Here is a 16,838-nt window from a genome sequence, read left to right on the forward strand (position 1 = left end):
TGTATGTATACATTCTGATGTTCCACAAATTCTCTCTCTATAATTCAATATTTATGTTTCCTTTTATCAGGGTATCCAGTAAAGACAGAGGAGATAATCTGCATTTCCCTACTGCTGCCCCCAGTCCACATTTACCATGCACAATGCAGAAAAAGCTGGTTGGATTTCTCACTATATTCTGTCCACATAGCATTAGCCTCCCTATAAGGAATGTGATGCCTGCACCCAGACCCAGAAAATGAGCCTGTACCCCCCTCCCCTTACACTCCCCCTCCTTCACGGGGCTCTGCTGATCCATGTAGGGTGTTTAAACTGGGTTTGGAGAATGCAAACAGAGTGGCTGTGCTTTGCTCCAGACAAGCACCATCCATACCAAAACATGTAAACACCAGCACAGCACTGAGAGGAAAGGGGGAGGAGAGAGAGAGAGAGAGAGAGAGAGTAACCTTGACTTAGCAGCTCATATTTCTGCCTCAAGTGCCCAAGTCACCATGGAGATCATCACACACACAGGATCTGCAGACAGATATGATGCACAGCTGTAAAAATGGCACAGCCTATGCACTGCGCCAGGCAGGGCAGAGTGAGGTGCTGGAGACCATTTTCTGTTCTCACTCCTACTGGCAGGCCCTACTGATTTGATAAATCTTGTAGAAGCATGTCCAAGAAGATTTAATTCCAAAGCTTACAGCTCAGGAAGATGCTTATGAGGATCTCTGAAGGAAAAATATGCAACAAATACCTCTAAAAAACAGTAAAATATATGGAAGATTATTATTTTAACTAGTCCACATAAAGGCCCCTTTCACTACGAAAGAAGTGAAAACAGGATGTGGTGGCAACACAGCCTGCCTCAGCCACTGAAACCCCTGAAAACACCCTGTGTGGAGGGAAGGCAGCCCAGAGACTAAAACTTTGGTTGCTGAAAAGTGGGCACTAAACAATCCGCTGGACTGGCAAGAATATTGACATCACTGGAAATAACAATTTAAAATTACCATTATTTTTTGCTTCTTTTCTACACATCAAAGATGCACTGCTTCAGAGCAAGGAATCTAACCAAGAGAGCAAAGAAAAAAAGGAACTCTGGATAAATGCAGTAAACTTAACTTAGAAAATTATGGATGAAAACTTGGATGAGATGGCAACCACTTCCATTTAAATCTGCATAAAGACTTATTTTAGACCCCAGAAAATCAAACCAAAGAAAAATCCCAATAATTCTGTCAATGCAGAAAACAAGAGGAAGAAAAGTGTGCCTAAAAATAGACAAAACACATATTTGCTGAAAGATGATGTTTCAAACATTTATAAAAATCATTTTTGAGAAGGTCAACAGCTCACTCACTGGCCTGGAGGAACCCATGGCCACTGACACAGGCTGCCTTTTCTGTACTCAGTTCCTCTAACACAGGACCAGCCCCAGTCACTCCCACAAGCATCTGTAGGCTCTGGAATGGGACAGGACATGCTGGCAGTGTTGGGACCTATGGCACTATGGCTGCCAGGCAAAAGTCACCAAGGTGGCACCAGCAGTTCTACTTGTCTGCGGAGGACAGGTTTTATTATCCTCCCACTTCTAAAATAAACATTTTCCTGAAGCAGTTCTCCCCCAGAGAATTAGTTTTCTGACACTACTTGCAAAACTGCAGTAAACAACTAATAGAAAAATATAAAACTGGGCTTGAAGTATATTTTGTGGTTTTCCATTTCTTTCACAATTATCTGTATCTTTCAAAATGTCTCCTCTTATCTGATTCTTGTTCTTTGATTCTGAAGCAATAATTTCAGTAGATGATTCCATAGATTTCTGCAGGATTTGTAAACAATAGTCTTATATTGGCATAGGTCTTAAAAATAAACCTCTTTATTTAATAGTTTCTTTAATTTTAGTATTTGGCTTTTTTATTATTATTTTTAAATCAGTACTCACACATTGGTCAAAATCATTCCATCCTATGCTGTAAAGATTATAAAAGCGATGGGCAGCCCTCAGAAAAAGCAAGGTAGAATGGATCCAATAAAATCAATGTGACTAGCTTGGTTGAAGGAGTTTATAAATCTAGACTCTTTGTTTTTCTTTAAAGAAAATTTATGTTGTGTCTTTTCTATAATTTCCACTACTCCAAAAGCACAGGGAGCCAGCCCTGCTAAACTGACATAAATGTAATTGTAGTTAATGATAACTACAGTAGCATGTAGAAAACCTAAGACATCATTATCCCAAAACACAGATTTTTCCCCAGAAAGCATATAGAATTAGTCAACCAAGTGGATTAGTAAAGCAAGGATACCTTATGGCACAGGCTGCTTTCCTGGAGCCTAATAACTCCTCTGTTTTCTACAGGTACCACAGCCACAGTGTGGCAATAGTTTCACAAAAAACACCTTCACTAGTGGCCAGAGGACCAAGAGTAAAACAGGAGATAACAGCACAGTATTGGAAAAAGCTGTGTGTCCTGCTCCTCAGAAAACTGCTCTATGAATCTGGTGTAAGACATATGCCCTCATATTTAGATTGGTAAAAACAACACTACTTTTTCCCCAGTGCATCACTATTGGTCCTCCCTGGTAAGCAGGAACTGCCTCTCCTTGTCCCTACAGTCTAGACAGTTCATGAGAGACCTCATCTCCTCCCTGCCCACCCTTACTGAGGTCCCAGCAGCCAAGGCCATGCTGTGACACCCAGGCAGGTTAAGGAGACCATGCAGCACCATGAACCCCAAATCCCACTCAGCAATGCCTGAGCTTCTCTGCTGCTAGGAGGGGTGATCACTAACACATCTCCCTTTTAAGTTTCCTTTCCTCAAAGCATCATTTATCACCAGCATTAACACACATTGTTATTGTAATTTTCTTAAGAATTAAGAATTTCTTCCCTTTCCTAGGCTTGCCTTTAAGCACAGAGAGAAGCACTGAGGAGGAGCCCATGAGACTGTGACCCTATACAATAGGGAGCTCTGTGTTCAGCTTCTTACCCAGCATTGCTTTCCACGCTGGGAAAAAAAAGAAAATCAATTTCTTAAATCAGCTACCGTATAGTATGGATCTCACCTTGAACTTTGGTTTGTGAGGTGTCTTGCTTCAGCTCATGCCTCCAGGAACTCCTCCCCTCTGAAGACATCTGCAATCACGTTGCAGCGAGTGCTGCCGGCACACGGAGCACGCACGGTGCTGCGCTACCAGCGCCCCGCATGTGCTGTGCATGGCAGGTTTAGCAGAGCTCTGACACAAGGTGACTGTTGGGTAGGAATTAATAGAAAAAATGCAGCCTTTAAAGAAACACCTGTTCAGCAATCCACTCTTTATTTTGCATATAATTCAGCTCAGAGAAATGAGATAAAAATAGCAATAAAAAAAAATATATAAAAATAATAAATAATTTTAAAAGTGTAAAAAAAGTTCAAGGAAGAAATCTTTCAAGCACTTGCATTTCAAAATGGTACGTTGGTACTGACTATGTATCAGAAATTTTAGTGCTACCCCCAAGCAAGTATTGTTATGCCTCAGAGCCTAAATCTAGGTGTCAGCAAAATGCAGCAATCAACTGGAAATTCATAAACCAAATTCTGTACCCCGTTTCACAATCCAGATGGAGAAGGCTTTGGGGGGATTTTGTTCAGTTGGTTATTTTGGGGGCAGAAGATGTTGATTGGTGGTTTTTTCAGGGTTTTTTGGAAGTGGGTTTTTGTTATGTTGTTTTTCTATTCAGTAGGTTGCTTGTTTTTTTTGTTTGGTATGGTTTATTTTTTTTAAATCACCTATAAATATTGTTCTCATGAAAATACCACACAGCAAGGGGCTGTGGGTATGGCTGCTCAGCAGTGCCTCATGCACAGTCTGGTTTCCTCCCAGTTCTGAAACAGCTTCATGAAATGATTAGTCCAAAGTACTGCATTCAATCCCAGATCAAAATATTTCAATTTGTATCATATTAAACAGATTTTAGGATAAAGGGAGAGTAAGTGTGACCATGAAGAAGTTGATTTCTATAAGCTGACCAATGTGATTTATACAAAAATAAAGCCAGAAAGAAGCAGTGTGCCAAACCTGAAGGTATCGAGCACAAACCCTGGACCCAAACCTTCTCTTTGGTCATACAGAAATTTTTAAAATTGGTCTCTCACCTCTGAGTGGATTTGCTCTAACTGATGAGTACTCTGAGGAAATATTTTTATATCTATCCTGAAGCTGTTCTGCTCCTGGTAAATATCCTTTAATATTCATTAGGTTTGAGTGTCAGAGAGAATTTCATAGCTCTCTGGCAAGAGCACTCTGGAGGTGCATACAAAGTTCATAAGACATTTTATGATTTTTTTTCTGTTTACTTTAGTACACAGCACTGTGATTAATCTATTTTGAGAAGCCGAAGTAAATTTTACCTGATTTTAGTTTATTTTGGATAGAAATCACTTGCCAAGTTCAACTGAAATTCACAAACCATCTCAGCTTCTCTTTGCTTATTAAGCACAAACTCAGCAGTAAGCAAATTTCACCTTGCCCTTTCTTATGTGAAACCAAATCCCCCCGAACACTTTTTAGGCTGAAAGCAAACAGAAGGTATTCTTACTGAGAAGTCATAAGCTGCCACGAGACTAACAAAATTGTAACTGCTCAGCATCCTCAAACAATTAGATCTAGTCTCTAATTAAGTGTTGTCATTTAACCCAGTGCTAAAATAAGATCAGGTACTCAAGCAATATACACTCCCGTATTAATAAAATTATTTCTGTCTTCTAGTACCCTGAATGACAGAGGTTTTGGATACAAATGCTATTAACACTCTTGGTGATGATGCAGCACTTCTTTGCTGGGCTTAAGTAAAGTAAAATTAGAATAATTGTGCTATGCTATAGCAGAAAAATTGGTACTTCTCATAATTACCTTGCCTTTTCCCTTTCTCTGCTCTTTGAAACATCTAAATTTGAAGAAAGTGTACTGAAAAGGCAGAGTATCAGAAAACACTAAGTATAACACAGGTATATTTCAATATATTTTCCTCTGTAAAAATAACTCAAATTAACATTTGCATCAGCTGTGACACCAACAGCCTGATCTCTTGCCAAGACACTGCCAGATCCAGCCATGTCCACATTAGCTGCCAGCACAGGGCACCAGCAGCAGATCTGTAGGAAAGGGAAGAGGCACTGAGGACTCACCCGTGCTCTGTGGCTCTGGGTTTTGGTTTGGCTCTTGTGTGGCACTTACTGGAGAGCTGTTGGTGGCCCCCAGTGTGCTGCTGGAGGATGCCTTCCCATATGGTCCCACCCAGCAGGAATCAGTCTGCACACTCCAGGAATGCTCTGAAACTGCACTTAAGCACAACAAGCTGGGATGAACAGGAGATTCCCTTAAAAGAGTCTTTATGAACTAAAGCACTAACATAGACATATCCAGGTGACCCCAGTATTTGCTTCCAGATGCCACTTTCCATCCATGAAATGCATTTCATCAAGGTACAATAACATTTTTTGGCAGTCATTACAGTGTCTGCCCAATGGTTAAGTTTTGCTACTTCCCTCTCTGGAAAATATAAACTAACATTACTAGAGCCACTCTAGTAGACTACTGATAGGATGGTTTAGAAGCTAATTCCAGTGACTGAATGAACAGTTTTGTGCTCATTTAGATCATAGGGAGTGAACAGTCCTGACACTCCCATGAGGCCTATTGGTATTCCAGGATTATCAGCTGAAGTCCTCATCTTCATAAAGTCACCACTCAATATTCCAATTCTAAATTCAAACTAAATAGAATGTATTTTTCACTTTTTGAAGGAAGAAAAAGGAGAGAAATGGATAAGACAGGCACAAGATTTAATGACACAATGGTAACTCTATTAGGACATCAAAATTAATTTCAGTTTCCCTGAGGTATTTATTTTAATTAACAAATTCATGATCCAGCTCTATTAATTAGCACACTGAAAAAATAATGTTTCAGATGAGCTTAATTCTAATAAAGCTTTTCATTCCCTGAAAAAGTAATAAAAGGAATTAAGGAACTCAACCCAGTTTGGTTTCTACATTTAGTAGCAATGCTTAGGAATTCTAGGCAATAATACAGCACAAATATTAATAATTTATTTCAATATGTAAATGTTTTGGGTTTGCACTTATTGCATTTCAGACATTCTACCTATTGAGTCACAGAAGGTTAGAGGCTGGAAGAAACCTCAAAAGATCATTGTTTCCAGCCCCCTTCCAGAGCAGGGTCACCTACAGGAGGTCACACTGGGACACTGCCAGGTGGGTTTTGAATGTCTCCACAACCTACTTGGGCAGCCTGTTCCAGGGCTCTGTCACCCTCACAAAAAAAAACAAACAAAAAAACCCCCAAAAAACCAACCAAAAAAAAAAACCAAAAAAACCCCAAACAAAAAAACAAACCAACAACAAAACCTCACCAGCTAAGAAAAGTAATTCTTACAGAATACCATGTAATTTTATTTTTCACATTAATTCCTGCTATTAAAATTGATAACCAACAGGGATAACATATGGAAAAAAATCCTTATCCACTGCTGATTTTCAAACAAACCCACACAACAGCAGTTACCTGTTAGCATCCCAACTGGGTCAAATAAAACTGTCAGGGTGTATCTGTGACACTCAGCTGCACAGTTGCACAGCCGGAGTTTTGTGCCTTGGTTTGCCTGGACCACCCACTGATCACCAAGTGGCTACTATACTACTGGTCCAATCACCCATATTTTTAAGCATACTAATTCATTAGTCTGCTCAAAACAGAGCTGGGAAATTGATTTGATTTTTCCCCCAAGTTTGTTTTATGCTCTTTTCTCCTTGTATCACAGTTCACTTGTGAAAAATCACATCATTTTCCTCTTGGTTTTGATTCACAAAAGCAACAAATTTAAATTCCTGCAAAGCACTTTTCAGATTCCCTGTTGCATGAAGCAAAAGAGAGAAGAAAACATTAACAAACTGCCAAAAGTTGAGGTTAGCAAAAAGACTGGAGAAAACGTCTGCATAGATGAAAATGTATTGCTAACCGTAATTCCAGAATTCCTTGCCATATAAAGACAGCCTTCTTCTTTGACCTAGCACTATCTGTAAAACACACGAGAGCAAACAAGAACATTAGGAAGTTACATCTGCATGACTTGGAAAAGTAGTATTTCTTGATGGCCTTTTTCTTAAATATTTCAAACTAAAAAGGCTATTTTCAATGCTTTACCAAAGAACAAAAATCATGGCAGTTATTATGTAACAGAAAAAAGTAACATTAGTAGGGTACAAAGAGTTGAGCAATGTAAACACAGAGGTTATAATGGATAGAACCCATGTGAACAGCACTGACGTTTTTCTGCCCTCTCTTGCTGCGGTCCCACTCTCCTCAAGCACTTGCAGCAGGGAATGGCAGGAGCTGCTCTATGCCCGTAACAAGAGGCTCTGATGGTTCAAGTTGGTCCTGCTGTCCCACTATCTCATCTCCCTTAGGTCTGACCTGATCTGATCTGCTGTTTATCCCATGAGATCCTTAAGGAGTAGGTGCCACTATGCAGGAAAATGTCAGATATTCTCTGTAATGATACTAAGCACATGGAGAGTCTGTTATCACAAGCAACAACTTTTTGCTAGAGTATCTAAAGACCTCAGCTAAGTTTGCTTTATTTTTATTTTCAAATCCTTTCCATCTCCATGTGATACACCAAGGAATCCTAATTAGCAGAATCGTTCACATACCTGTGTTTTTTCCTCAGACCTCTAATAGCAAACATTCTGTGTGTTTATTGGGAACACCGTGTGTCCATTTTGAACCCTTTGGCCCAGGCATGTTAAAGGAAAAGTGTGTTGTCTTTTCTGAAGGCTTACACAATATGTTTAGCAGTTTACTCAGAAGAAACATTAGTTAATAGAAACAACAGTTAATGGAAGAAAAAAAATATCTCAAGAAAAGGGGGCAGCACTTTCACAGATTCATTGCTCTAGCAATTTATATTCTTAGAACAATTTAAATTGTGGATGGCTTAGACCATGGAATCAGTGAATCCTTATTCATTGCTTTATATTTTTGAATGAGGGTTCCAGCATCTCAGGATTGAGATTTTTGCTGGATTAGGGATTGCCACATATGGAATAATTAGTTTTCTTAAAAAAAAAAAGATATTTCCTTAATGGGAGTCATAAATGAATGTCTAATAATAAATTAAATAGCATCTTAATTCCCTGTGATTGCCAGCTCTCATATTTATCGTGTATAGGGTAAGAGTACAGAACTCCAGGACTGATGGGAAGTTAAAAGAAGATTCCCCACCTGCTAAACACACACACCATTTTCAGTTGATAATTACACTCATTTACTCTAACACTTACAGTACAAATACAGTAGGCAGATAGAGGAAGAGTTAGCATTCCAAAACCAGAAAATGTAATGAATCAGAGCAGCAAGAAATGAGAATAATCAAATATTGGATTCAATTTTGCTCTCATTTACTCCAATATAATAGTTTATTCTGGTGACTGGCATGCGATTGCAGCCTCTTCTGCATTTTTTTAACACAGAATTATGCATTTTATAGACTCTAACAGTTGGTTAATGGTTACTTAATCTGGCATTTACAGAGACATTAGGAAAGATGGCATTATTTGCAATCTTATTTCCCTCATAGTGAAATGCAGACTCCATACAGCTGTACAATGAGGATTACTAGAACTACTAGAAATTAAGGCCTCCTGGGAAAAAAAATATCAATAGCATAGTTTAACTACATGAACCATAATTGCATTATTAGCTGTGCTGTGCACTACCACAGGAAAGCTAATGACATGATTCTGGAGAAGCTTTATAGATTATGGGAAACTATATAACCTCTTGCACTCCCCTTGACAGCACAACTCATGTGAGGTCCTTGCTATGATGGGAAGGCAAACTGCCTTGTATGTCTTGTCTTGGATTTTTAGCTTTTACCATATATATATATGCCTATGGGCCAGTAGCTGGAATAACAAACATTTTTTTAACCTTAGCTTAGGCAAATTTAGCAATGAATTCTTTTAAGTCCCAATCCAACAAACAAACAGGAGTGACGAAGAAGAGGCACTCCCTACTCCAGACACATTCAGGCTGTCTCTGAGTGGTAGCAAGAGGATTGCTACCATAAGCTGTCAGTGAAATGAAATGTCTGGTTTTTTCAAAGCGTGCTGACTGCTAAAGCAATCTGCCTACAGTTTAGTAGTGGGGTTCCAGCTTAAAAGCAGAAGACCAAAATAATTTTCATTATTTCAATATTACATTCTGGCAATGTCTAATAGCTGTTCCCAGTAAATCACACTCACTTTATCCCTGTATTTTCCCCTTCCACCCACTCCCCAGATTGCACAGATATATGAAAACCACAATTTTTAATACTCACAGAAATAGAAAAAATGTGTAATCAAGATTATTAAATCTTGAAATACAAATGATCCAAGACACAATCCTGAAATGATCCTGGGAGATATCACATCATCTGCATCACATTACACATAACCAGTTTCAATAACAAGCTTACACACATTTGTTCTTTGGTTAGTTAGTGACCTGCAGCAGCCAATACACATTTTTTTTCTTACTTGATGTGTGCACACATAGGCACCTGTAGATCTGTTCTAACAACTCCCAGTTCACCACCATTCAACGATCAGACACGTCTCTTTTTTTTTCACTGGGAAGGTTTCAAAGTGAATTTTCCATGAGAACTGAAAGAGAACCAGCCCACAGCTCAAAGGTGGGTCTGATCCATTTCACCCATTTTAGGTCTAGGACCACTTCATCACACTGCAGGGAGCAACCCAGGGCACTGCCTGGGAAGTTCCTCTGCAGGTTCAGGGTGCCTTCACCTCATTGACACTATGAGATCACAAAGGACCTCAGAGTGCAAGGGGGAAGACTTGGCTTTGACATCTCCCTGGACGTGGTGAAGCAGGAAAAAAAACCTCAATAGAAAAAGAGCACTAATTTACTAGCAAAAGGTCCTGTCGTTATTTGCACATAATCTTCTGTATAACTTACTGCTGAGGCAACGTAAGACTGGTGTGGTACCACTAGTGATGCATTGCACCCACTCTGCTTGTAAAGATGAGCTTGCTGAACGAGCCACCTACCTGCTACATGAAATCCTGTAACACGGGAATTCCCAATAGGACATAGAACCGTGATGGGCCCGGGATACCGTGGGGAAAAGCCTGAAAAACAACTGAGAAACTACGGAAAATAACCAGGTCCCGAGGACACCTGAGTGCCTCCAGGTTTATAGTTTTCATGGTCAAATACTGCTGGGTTTCCCTACGTGTGGTAAAGCGGTGCCATCAAGTGGCGGTTCCTGCACTTGCAGAGCAGGCGCTGCCCGGCCGGGCGGGCTCGGGGGTCCCTCCCTGCGCTCGACTCCCTCCTATGGGAATAAATTCCACTGCCGCTCCTCACGCCATCACATCACCCGAAAACACTTTTGATCCTAATTGCTTTGGATGGCTAAAAAGGAGGAGGAGATTTAAAGCACCTAAATTAGCAGCACCTGACCTCTTTATTGAGAAAAGCCGGCCTGATTTTGCCTCTGCAATTCTAATTCTACGAAGAGAAAGTAAACACAGAAACATTCCTCCCGACGCTACTGTACATACTCCCTGACAAACCATAGGGGGCATTCTGTTACCGTGATTTGTTCTTCTAATTTATCAATTTAGAATGATGCTGTTATTGTCATATTTCTGCTCTCAAAAGCTTTATAGTTACACTAATTCAAGAAATAATACAGAAGACTATGTTGTATATTTTCTGCTGTTTCAAAAATTCCTTTTCAGGACATCCAAAGAACAGGATATGCACCCTTTATTACCTCCTGCAACTTGATTTAAACCCACTTATATGCTCTGAAATGTCCAGATTAACCAGTGAAGTGCCAGAAATCTATTGTTGAGTGAATGTACAAAGAAAAAAGGGACTAACCTTTAGGAAGAGATGAGGAAGGCAATACAGTTTTAGATTCCTGGGTTCTGCATATTTCCCTGTTGAATGGAAAAGAAATGAAGCTGCAGGATTGATGGGAGAGGGTAGGGTGGCCCTGGTACAGGTCTGGTCCACCTTTGTCTTCGCACAGCACATCACACACACACAGGAGAACCTGCAATCTGCTACAGCCAGTGAATTGACTTTGGTTTTGACACCAAATCTCAGCCAGTCTCCTGCTTCCCTGCTATGTTGTGTGTAAATACCCACCAGGCATCCAGCAAAAGCCCCAGGGACCAATGGCAGGTCCTGGGGTGCCACTGTGCAGGAGCATTTAAGCAAAACACACATTTGTTTCTACAACTCCAGTGATTTAAAACATCACTACCCCAGTTCACCACTCATAATGGCTGTTTCATGAGGACAAGTTTGTAAAATGGTAGTTTCCCCTCAATGTTTTCTTGAGTCTGCACTCCTGCTTAGCAGCACAGCTCACACAGCCAAGTGACAAGGCCTGCAGAGGGAGGGTTAATGTGGTAATCATTACAGCTGCTTTTGAAGCCCAATTTAATAATCTTTGCATGCTTTGTGCAGAAGCCGTGTTGGAGGATCTCATAAAGAGCAGAATTAAACGCACACTCAAAAGTGGCTCACAATTTTTGTTTACAGGGAATACCTTAGCAGCAAGAAGGAAGCCTTTCAAACATAAATTCACTGTGACAGCCCAAATTCAGGTACAAAAGCAGGTACTAACGAGCAACTTGATTGTTAAATAAAATCTTATTTAAAAATTTAGTTTAACAGGAAAAGGTTAGTAGAACAACAGATCCACATCTGTAACTGATTTTCCCTAAATTAAGAAATACAGAAAAAGTAAACAGGCAGATTTTGTAGATTGTTAAATGGTAAGTATTTAGACCACTTAAGAACAAATGTCACCTCCTGGGAATAAGATTTGATACCCTATACAGCAGCAAAAAATCACCACAGTTTATTGTTCAAATAAAGATTTGCAGAAACAAAATACAAAAGAAACTGACAAAATCAAAAATTCTAAATTGTAAAATGGCAACTCACTTGCATCCTGCATGGGGGGAAAAACAGAATAGCAGCCATTTTTGTTACAATTTTGTTACAAAATTCAACCTTTTAGTATTCATAAACTCACTTCTAATTATAGACTGGCATCCTGAGGAGAGAAAAAGGAGACCATAATGAGAACGGTAGAAATATTTTGTAGCAAAATATGCTTTTCTGAACAACTCCAAGAACAAACTAACCATTTGCTGCTATGAGGGTTTCCCCAGGTAAGAACTGTACCATATCTTTTCACTTTTGAAAAAGGTAGGTTGCTTCATATAATCCAGTTTCTTTCTTATTCGAGTACAAAGACCCCTCAAATGCATAAAGGATGTGCTGATACCTTTTAGTCCATCTCCCACATAACACTTCTGCTACCAAATGCTTCCAAGAAGCCTCTGCTGAAGGAAGGAAAACTGATTGCATCTTTCTAACAGCAAACACTGCCTGATAACTCTGATCAAAGTCAGGTGTGACTGCTTACTGACTGCCATCCCTACATGCTATCTCACAACACAAAGCACTAACACTGTACTAAAAATGCAGCAGAAGACAACTTAAGGTATAGGAAGGGAGCCAGCTCAAGGAGCATCAGGAAAATGCTTGTTGATTTGCACAGAGAAGTGACTGAGCACTCAGTCTGAACTCACAAGAGTTCAGTGCTCTTGACACCTACAAAAACATTATCAAGAGAAAGAAAGGGAGATGGGGCCATCTAATTGTATAATATTAGAAGAATACTTGTATAATTACAGAGCTACAGTGACAGCTGCTTTCAGTGTCCGCTATCACACGCTGCAGGTGGTAATTTATCCATAGGTTTCCCATCCATCTGAATGGAAGTCAGCAGGGGGTGGCCTCTTGGCGTCCCATATAATGGCAGACACTTTAGGCAAATAAAATGTGCCAGGTCCCCATTTTAATTTGAGGGAACTGATATGGGCTCCCCTATTGCTAAGTGTCAATTTCAGGGCTGTATTCTTTATTGTTAGAGATGCCACAGGACAAACAGGAGATGAGCAGGGAACTCAAGTTCCTTGGACTGTTTATTACAGCTCTGAGTTCTGGAAATTTCCCTTAAGACGTATTCTGTATCGAGAGCATTTTACAGGAGGTGGTAAAGGACAATCTGTGCCATTTAAAATTCAGGAATCTAAAATACCAGCAAATGTGAAGACAACTGTTGATAGTTTAAATAATAACACATACCTACAAAAGCCTGCTTTGTTATTTTATTTATACCTCATTTATGTCGCTTATAAAAACACAGTTTGGAAAGAAGGGCATATCTCAGTGCATATCCTTTCACCTCCTTCATGCATATGAGTATACAAAATTCACCTCAGGGTCAGAAATCAAACGGTTATTAAGGCTTCAGAAGGAACATCACACATGCAGTGCTCTGTGGTGTCTCACAATACAGCCTCTTCATCTCTTCAGTTACTATCCACTCTTTATTAATAAGCAGTGAGCTCAAAACAGAGCAAAGCTTTAATCCTATACTTCTTTTGAGCAGGGTGGTGTGCTATCCTCAACTGCTTATAGCCTTCTCCTAGTTGTATCCACATACCATACACTTAAAGAGGTATTTGCTTTCTTTTTATTTCCATTTAAGAGTATACGTTTTCATGTTTTCCATAGTGTATTTTAATGACTTGTTGAGCAATGCTAGCAGAGCCAAAGTGCCTTGGTCTTACCATGCTTGGGGAGCTGCCAGAGTTTCCAGCAGTAACAAAAAGCAGTTGCAGCCGTGCCTGATATTCCTGATGCTGTTAGGAAAAGCTGGCAGGTTCACTTTGTCACTTTTGCAGCTGGGTGGCATTTAGGAGGTGTGCTTCGTTTTCTTACAGCACTAACTTCTAGCACAGAAAAGCACAAAACTATCATTTTAATTGGAGAAATCATAGGTATCATTCTTGCCACTGTATATTACATAACGTTAATGAACTTTGGGAGATAGATTTGAACATATCCTCACGATCAGCCCAATTCATTATAGACTGTATGCCTCATTTACATGGGCTCCTAGTTTATCTTACTGGGGATGGGGAATATGCATCCTCTGGTCTCAGCTCACCCTTTTTCCTACATACTTAAATTATTACTTCTGAGAGAGAAGCTGAAGCAAGAGAAGAAACAAAACAAGCATAAAAAGAATATATACATACTCTAACCTGCACTGTGTTCAAGATTGGACTGCTAAATATGAAGGAAGTATAAATTAAGGTTTTGAAAACCTGTGCCATTTTTTTCTTTTTTATTTTGATAATTTACTTACATATTTGTTATGGATAGAGTGAAGCAGCTTTTCCTACTGTCCACCAGCAGTCTCCTCTGGAGCTGCTCTCCATCAGACCACCTAAAGGAGGATTCCCACCTTGTAGCTTTCAGTTCTTGTTTCTCTGCCCCCCTATCCCTGAGAGATCAGCTAGATTTAAAAAGAAAATAATCTCAGATGGTTTAAAGTTAAAATTAGATTGAAGGAAAAGGGAGCATCTAAAAAAAAAAAAATTACAGAAAAATCTCTATTCCCTACAGCTTTGTCTTAACAATCATTTCCAACAGTTGACCAAGGAACTCTCCCCTTCATACTACCTCCTCCTTTTACTTGCTTATGCTGTATATATGACATGTTATTTCTGAATACTTGAGCATTTTTATGTAACATACCCGAGACTGTCATTGCTAGACACTTCTTTAGACCTCTAAGGCCATTTCAGAGACAGAAAGAAGGTTTTCTTTATCTGTTGCTTTTCCTTGGAGCTGTCAACCAGGCCACCAAAAAACTCTGATGCTTTATCATTTCTTGTGTTTCTTTACCTTACATTTATCTTTTGTTTATGAAGCCAGTAAGCAGCAAAGACTTTGCAGCTTTCATAATTTCTGTGAATGCTTCTTAAATGTAGGCATTTAGAAAATGCAACTATGTTATAGCTCACAGCTCCAAGGGATTATTTTTTTTTTTTTTTTTTTTTTAAGCAGAGCAATTCCACAGAAGCAGACATGTACAAAGTGAGAAAACCTCAGGTAATTTCACAGGCTCTTTCATCAGAAAGCTTGACTCAAGTCCATTGCATTACAGAATAAGAAAATAGCTGTAGCTATCTTGCCCATGAGCAACTCCTTGAAAATTTTGTGAAGATGGTGATTAGAACATGCAGGTACCTACCAAGTAGTTCACATGGCTAACTAAGGCTGACAACACAGCCACTAAAGTGTTTCATTCCTAAAAGCAAGGATGATTTATTTCTAGGTTTGTTAACTCTTCCACAAGCGTTAAAGAGCATATTAATTTTTTTCATAAAAATGCAAACAAAAAAGCAAAATGTGCTGTCTTCTGATCTGCACATGCATGTGTAATATTTTCCTCCTCAGCAACTATTAATACATGAAAGAATGGAAAATTGTAATTGAAAGCATCAAAATACCCATTTATGGTATGGATCACATCCCTCTGTTATATGGATGACAAAAACTGCAAAACCAAGAAGCATTAAATGACCTTGAGCTGTTACCCCAACTCCAAAGGTGTATGAAAGATGAACAACTTGTCATGTAATGGGATAAAACTGCCCCCTGCAGGAAAAAGGAACGCAGCCTTCAGTACAGCCTTCAGAAAGAGCACAGCCTGAAACTGTTTTACTGTGCCCAAGCAGGAGGGGACTTGGGATGGCCAAGGGCTGATGCAGGGAGTGAGTGCCATGCAGACCATGCTTTACACCAGAAATGCCCTGCTAATACCAGAAGCATAGTTAGGATCAGTTATTGTCAGTAGAATTACATCTCCATTTTAAGCATTTTGGACTTCAAATCTTACTTTCCCCCTAATTATTTATGGTACACTTTTTGCCTGGAAATCCAAGTGTTAGATTAAGTCTGTTTACTGTTCGCATTCCAAAACATTGTTTACACCAGGGCTGTGGGGTTTTGTAATCATCTGCCAAAGAGGGAGTCAACAGGGATTGCAACAGAAGCAAGCTGAGGTTTTTTTCACACGTAGAATCAGTAATACTCTAAAAATACAGGTCACAAATCCAAGAAAAACACGAGAAATACTGTGGCAATACCTAAATCTCAGCTGCTGTTGAGCACTCCCTCATCCTGAAGGTGACCCAGACACACTCTAATAGGTTGAAGATTTCAGCACACCTTGACTTGTGCTAACCTTGCCAGTGAGGCAGCATCAGCTTTTGTATTCTCAAAAATTTATCTACCTGCCCACTCTGGCCCCCTTGCGTGTTTTATGCAGAAATCAGAATATGAGAATATTACTTGGCTATAAGACAGTGGGTGGATAAAAGTAAAAAAAAAAAAAACAATATTAAAATGGATGATGTGAATAATTAAAACCATTTCTCTATCTACTGAAGGAACAGAAACCACAAAGATGAAAGTGAGGTCGCTTGTTTTATGAGTTGCCCAGCCAATCAATACCATCCCTCAGCAGCAACTGTATAAACACATCCCCTCAGCAAAGCCTTTGTAGAGCCACCTGCACCCTGAGCCAGACTGAACCTCGGTGACATTTTAAACATTCTCACGAGAAATTTTCTTCGATCAGTGAATACAACACACTGCATGGCTGAGCAAATTGCTGGAACATATGCAGTGGGAATTTAGGGTTTTCAAGCAGCACTTTAAGATTTTTTGGGTTTGGTTTTGTTTATGTTTTTTTCTAGCCAATGCTTTGTTTTAACATTTGAAACTCCCATATTCATTTCCATTCCTCTTCTGACTGGATTTGTCAAAACTTTTGCATACTTTGCAGCCCAAGTCACAACAGTTAAGCTGCACTGAACTCAGTGGAAGGA

Source organism: Calypte anna, chromosome 9 (genome assembly GCF_003957555.1).
Source record: "Calypte anna isolate BGI_N300 chromosome 9, bCalAnn1_v1.p, whole genome shotgun sequence".
Lineage (NCBI taxonomy): Eukaryota > Metazoa > Chordata > Aves > Apodiformes > Trochilidae > Calypte > Calypte anna.